Source organism: Manduca sexta, chromosome 18 (assembly GCF_014839805.1).
Source record: "Manduca sexta isolate Smith_Timp_Sample1 chromosome 18, JHU_Msex_v1.0, whole genome shotgun sequence".
Taxonomy (NCBI): domain Eukaryota; kingdom Metazoa; phylum Arthropoda; class Insecta; order Lepidoptera; family Sphingidae; genus Manduca; species Manduca sexta.
The window spans coordinates 5,969,060-5,975,059 of record NC_051132.1 but is presented as its reverse complement, the minus strand read 5'-3'; the positions used below and the strand labels follow the sequence as shown (position 1 = coordinate 5,975,059).

The 6,000-nt window shown below is 34.0% G+C and overlaps 1 non-coding gene across 1 annotated transcript in view; it reads left to right on the top strand.

Annotated features, from left to right (window-relative positions):
* Nucleotides 1–462: 462 nt before the first annotated feature.
* The window catches only part of LOC115450375, a 38,271-nt gene continuing 32,733 nt past the window's right edge, over nt 463–6,000 (top strand). Inside the window, exon 1 of the transcript XR_005112562.1 lies at nt 463–866. This is a non-coding gene — a transcript (uncharacterized LOC115450375). The remainder of the gene's footprint in view (nt 867–6,000) is intronic.

The window sequence follows — 6,000 nt, the reverse complement described above, 5'->3', positions numbered from 1 at the left end:
TATTAAGAGAATAGAATAAATAGAAGTAATCCCAATAATTTTAGCTTTAACGATTTTCTCTTACATGCAATAGCTAGATTCCTTCAATAGTCTTGATACTTAGTAGTTAACTATAACATGGAATTCGCATTCCACCATACCTGTCACACATATTTTTTGCGAACACTACACATGAAAGTAAAATATCAATGCGCCAGACCTATTAAATAAACGGCATATTGAGTAAAGCGAAACGGATTCGTTTTTCTACCATACTATCCACACAATAGTGCACCTTACTCTATCCACTCACGGGGCAGTATCGCCTACGACGACGATTTATAAAGAAAAGTAGCATGAAGGAACACGATGGAGTTGATGAAAAAAATAATGCACACACATCAAGCAGTGGTCAGTGCAGCGTGACCGTGGATAAAAATCATCCACCTGCCACACCCGGTCTCATTATTGAACCAACTGCCGATGAGGGTGGTACGGGCGTGACCAAATGGATTGACGACGTGTGCAGTGCAAGTGACATTGTGATCAAAATGACTCCTCTAGTTTCATTTGTCGCGTTCTTGCTGATCGGCAGCGCAGCGGCTGTCGTACGACTGGACTGTAGTGACAACGCGACGTGCATAGAACATGCAACCAGGGACATGATAAGGAGCTTGAGGCAGCAGAAAGCGGTGAGGATATTCGACCTGATGACGATCGAGCCATTGGGAACGAGGCAAGCGAGGTCCAGCCGGGGCTGCTAACGAGATTTCTAGAGAGTCACGCCTTCAGTTTCGATTGGAACGACTTCACGTTTAGGATCTCGCAGCCCCGCGACGGCAGCGACAAGTTGGAGGTAGAAGTGTTCGAGAGCAGGACTGCTAAAGGTGAGATTATCTTTCTATAGAATAATTTTCTTTACTATGATTTACATTATATTTAACGATTTCACATAAAAATTAAAGTAAATGAAATGATCGATGTGTTTGACACAAAAATATATATATATTTACTGATTTGTAAGCTAACTAACAAGTACCATCGTTAAATTTTTGTTCATCTTTGTAATAGATATTAATATGGTTTCTTGAAATAACATTCACAAAAATAATAACATGTTTTAACATTTACTTGATTGCGTAACATAAATTATAAATAACTCCTACCTATTAAATTCCAGTTATAATATTAAACTCAACTCTGGTATAGCTAAGTATGTTAGGTAATATTTGATATCGATTATTCTAGAAATGTAAAACCATAAATCATAAACAAATACCATTCGAAGATCTATCCTCAGATTGTTAATGTAATCTTCGCTGGATGCATGCTCTGGTGCATTCGTCATGCAATTATGGCGTTAGGTTCTGTGTACATTGGTTACTGTTTTGATACATATTTTAATATGTTTTATTAAGTTTGAATTTAAATTTAAAGTAAGTACAAATATTTTTTTATACATTATGTTGTTCTATACAATCTACATTAGTTTTGTATATATATTGAGATGGATATTTTTAATATTAGATATCTTCGTTTTTTTTTCATAGTAGAAAAATTGTAAATAGCTGTTTATTAAAATATGCAAAGATAAGGATTATGAACATATCGCCAGTATACATTACATATAGGTCAAGATGGAATATATACGGGTCGAATACAGAACTTTTTTTAAGTCGGTTAAAAAGCGTCCAAACCGAGCACACTGGTAGGTGTGGTAGGATTTTTTTTGAATGTCTATGTCGCTCAAGTTGTTTTTCAGCTATTATACTGAGATGGAGGTATAACTATATCATATTTTAGAGGAAAGGTCCAACAGAATCATGAGAATCATTTATTTAAATAGGTGTTGAAAGCGAAGCCATTAATCTCAAAATGAATATATTCAAAAGACCTAACATCACATAGCTGTTTAACAATACGACAGGGAAACCCAAACCCTTTGAAAAACATTCGCAGAACAATAGTCTGGTCATTAATCATTAAAATAATGCGCAGAGAGCATGAAAATCTATTGCTTAAAAGTCTCAGGGCAATAGCGACTTTGATGACTTAAAAAACCTTAAGGAGGAATAAAGTTTCTTGGGGAATAGAAAACTTTTGTATACTTTTTCTTTTAATTAATTCTCTTCTGTAAAAGTTTTTAGGTATTTCGTTGTCTTTTGAATTTGTGTTTTTATTATTTAAATAGCAAATGTTTTAGTCGTATTTCTTAAAAATATTGTAATTATATGAAAATATTGTTTATTAGGCAATTTATTACCAACACGTCATCAAAGAATTAGTAAAAAGCATTGGGTGGTAAATACTTACCTGTATATATATATATATATATACAGGTAAATAGATATATATATATATATATATATATATATATATATATATATGTATCTCGCATACGCTAGAACCCATTTATTTATTCTAAATATTAGTGTAACATCTATTGCTTATTTCAGCCCTGGTCTTGTTCTAATGACGTTCAGCCAGTGTAATTACCTGGCATTATGAGACCTAATATCGAAGGTTTAAAAGTGACCAGTAAGCACGTGACTTTGGAATTCAAAGTTTTAGCATTGCTAAATATGCACAGTTGTGACGTACCATCCAGTAAGCAGATAAATTGTCCAATTACTTAGCATAAAAACAGCCAAGTTAAGTATATCTAATATTATTCAGTTTGTCGGTGTGTACGCGTGACAATTTGTGCGGATGTCATGACGGCACGTAATTAACTCGGCTCATTGTGAAAACGCGTACTTTCCTGTTAAAGAATTTCATTTCGGTTTGGTTTTCTCTAATTCGTTTAGTGAAGCTCCAGTGGTTTGCGTTTTTGTTGACGTCTCGTTTAGTACGTGTGCACACGAGTTTAGACGCGTTAATGTAATTAATATGAGATTTGAACTCGGTTAGATGCCACGTTGCAGTTGGATGATCGTATTTAATTGTTTCCGCCTCTTACGCGTTCATAGTTCTGCATATAATAAATTAAATTAGATTTTGTGTGTATTGATTTAAGGGTATTTTTTTAGGAAAAAAGCTCATTTATGTTGTCGCAAGCAACGCTACATATTAAACAAACGCTTTCACATATATAGTGTTCGACCAAATTATCTTTATCAATGCCAATTATCATTGTTCAAATTTTGAACTTTGAAGTGAAAATAGGAAAGAGACATATGTAAGTAAATGTCTAAATTTCCTCACTTCTAGATAGTAGGCCTTCTTCACATAAAGGTTACGTCTTTCGTTCCTATGAACGAAAAACGTAACATTTATGTGAAGGAGGCTAGGCTAGGCTTATTCAGTTGTAGACTTAACAAAATTTTGAAATTTCCATCGATCTCGAAACTTCTAACTGGACGGTACGTTTAATCCAGCTGATAGCTATTTAATAACATTTTTTTTATACGGCACGGAAAAGTATCCTCACTGCACCCGATGGTAAGTGTAGTGAGGTCCAAAATAATGTGGACGAACGAGAGATTACCCCTCGACAGTCGACACAATTATGCCGGCCTGTTAGAATCGGATATACGCAGGCTGATCCAGGAACGCGACGCAGTTACGTGGGCCACTATGGTAGGTTTTAACACCTTGTGGTGTATTGTTATTCGGTGATCGCTATCCGTGGTATATATTCTCGTTACTATTATAAGCATATTTTACATACTAATTAAAATATGCATAGATAATTTCATCTACGAAGACGCGCCCTACTCCTTCCCCTACTTAGTATAATACTTACTTAGTCGATTAAAGATGCGCTCTCCTACTTCCCCTAGTCGAGTACAGTGTGCGTGAGCAGCATAAATGCGTATACTACGATGGATACATCGAGAAAAGTGATTGGATGAGCCCTTACCTCGCGACACTCTGCAACACCCCCGCTCAAAGAGCGCGTCACCGTGGATGAAATGACCCGTACGTATACGTCACACTGTGTCGCCAGTATAACGTATAAGTAAACTATTTCTTATTTAATAATATATAAAGATAGGAAAGCGGTTAGAAGTGAATAATACTATACAACAAAAACCTTTCAATACAGTTTCGAAAGTAAAATAAGTGTTTGCTTCAGCTGCTTTTCCGAAATGAGGAGATGGAACAATATTGGCACTGAATATGACATGTAGAATTCAAAGTATACATGTAACTTTCAATAAGGAAATGGGGATAGCATGAATATTTATATTGAATCTTTGTACTATATAGTGTAATAGGTAGGTACATAGTACTAAAAAGAGAATTAGATAACATAACGATATTTTTGGTCAGGATTATTTATAATTTTTGTAGTACAGAAACTCTATCAATTAACTGTCGTTCTCTGATAAATGTGGGCCTTTCAAGCCCAAATTGAGCAAAAACTATGCAGAACAGACTGCATCCCTCCGCTACCAGACTTTTCAAGTCTAAGATCTATCATAAATTACTGACTAATTTAATTGCGGATGACAAGATAGAAGAGAGGGGTTTAATAAACTTGAAAGCAATATTAGAGTAGCACCTTTTCTCAACTTCTCTCCTCGTTAAATTTTATCCCAGTTAAACCCACTCGCATAGTTTTCTCAAAAGGTCTCAATGAAAAACCTATTCATGTTTCTAGTGTCACTCCTTTGCCTTTATTGTGCTTCTTTCACTAGAGTCTAATATGTGTCTGGCACTGGATGAACGAGACGTTTGATAAAGGTCGCATAAAGCTGTTGAACACAGGCGGTGCGAAGTAACGATGCGAGAAATTCTAGACCTCACAACCGTTTACACAATACATGTTTTAGCGTATTTCAAAATGCAAACAATTACAAAAATATATCTGGTAATCACTTGTAGACGTTTTTTTTTTTAATTTGCATGATATTATAAAAAATGATAGATCAAAGTGATGATACATGTTTATACAACATAAGTTAGGGGTTACAAATAATAAGGGTTAATAAGAGTACAAAGTGTAACTCTGTCTATAAATACAAAGATATTAGCCCTGTATTATAAATACATTGCTGACTCCTGAGTACAGGCTTCCTATACTAATGAGAGTCAAACAATTAATATAATATAGTATTTATACCTATCAAAGATGTACTGTATATAAGAAGCTCATTAGTTACCACAATAATTCGTCCTCAGTTTCTTGTATGAAAATCGTAGAAGCTTTTTAACCATAGATACCAACGTAAACTTCATTAATATTATTATGGCTTTCGAAACCTTTTAATGTTTAATTCTATTACGATCGAGAGATAATAGCGAAATCGAATTTTCTTTCAGTGTACACAGACTTTGTTGTTCAATTTGTATATTTATTGGTTGTCTACACATATGTTATGTATAATACTTGCACATAATAGTGTCTGTGAATTTCTCAAAGAGACAAAATTAGAAAAAAGAACAAAACGTGTAAAATAAATACAAAATATTATCAATAGATAAGTATTATAAGTAAAATGGTGCTAATGGGAACCTCAAATTTAATACTCGAATGGATTTTGGCCATTATGGATATAGTCAAAAATATACAATACGATTCTTATAATTTTGCCAACCTTAGGTGAATTCGTCGGTTTACTGCAAGAACTCATTAACTGACAAAAACAAATGTATGAATTAAGCCACTTTTAGTTTTAGTTATATTGTTTTCCCTATATCATCTTAAATAATTATGTTAAAAAAAAGTAAAACACTATTATATTCTTGAATATTTTGATTCTTAAAATCAAGTGAGTATGTTAAATATTATATTATGTTCCAGTGAACTTATAGGGATAGGGCGTTATAATCTGTACTTGATGATTTTTTGCCATAAGTGAGTTCTTGTAGTAAACCGACGAATTACCTCCTTATTCATAGACGTAATTTATCTATGTACGCAGCATTGCTGTCATAAAAAGTCTGTTTCTCAGCTTTGTTTATCTGATAGCTTGCTGTTTGTTCGACTTTGTTTATCTCACAGCCAACTAAATTCAAGTTGTATCTCAATGTTCGCCAATCACAACGGCTCCATGTCTATGCACTGCTACAATA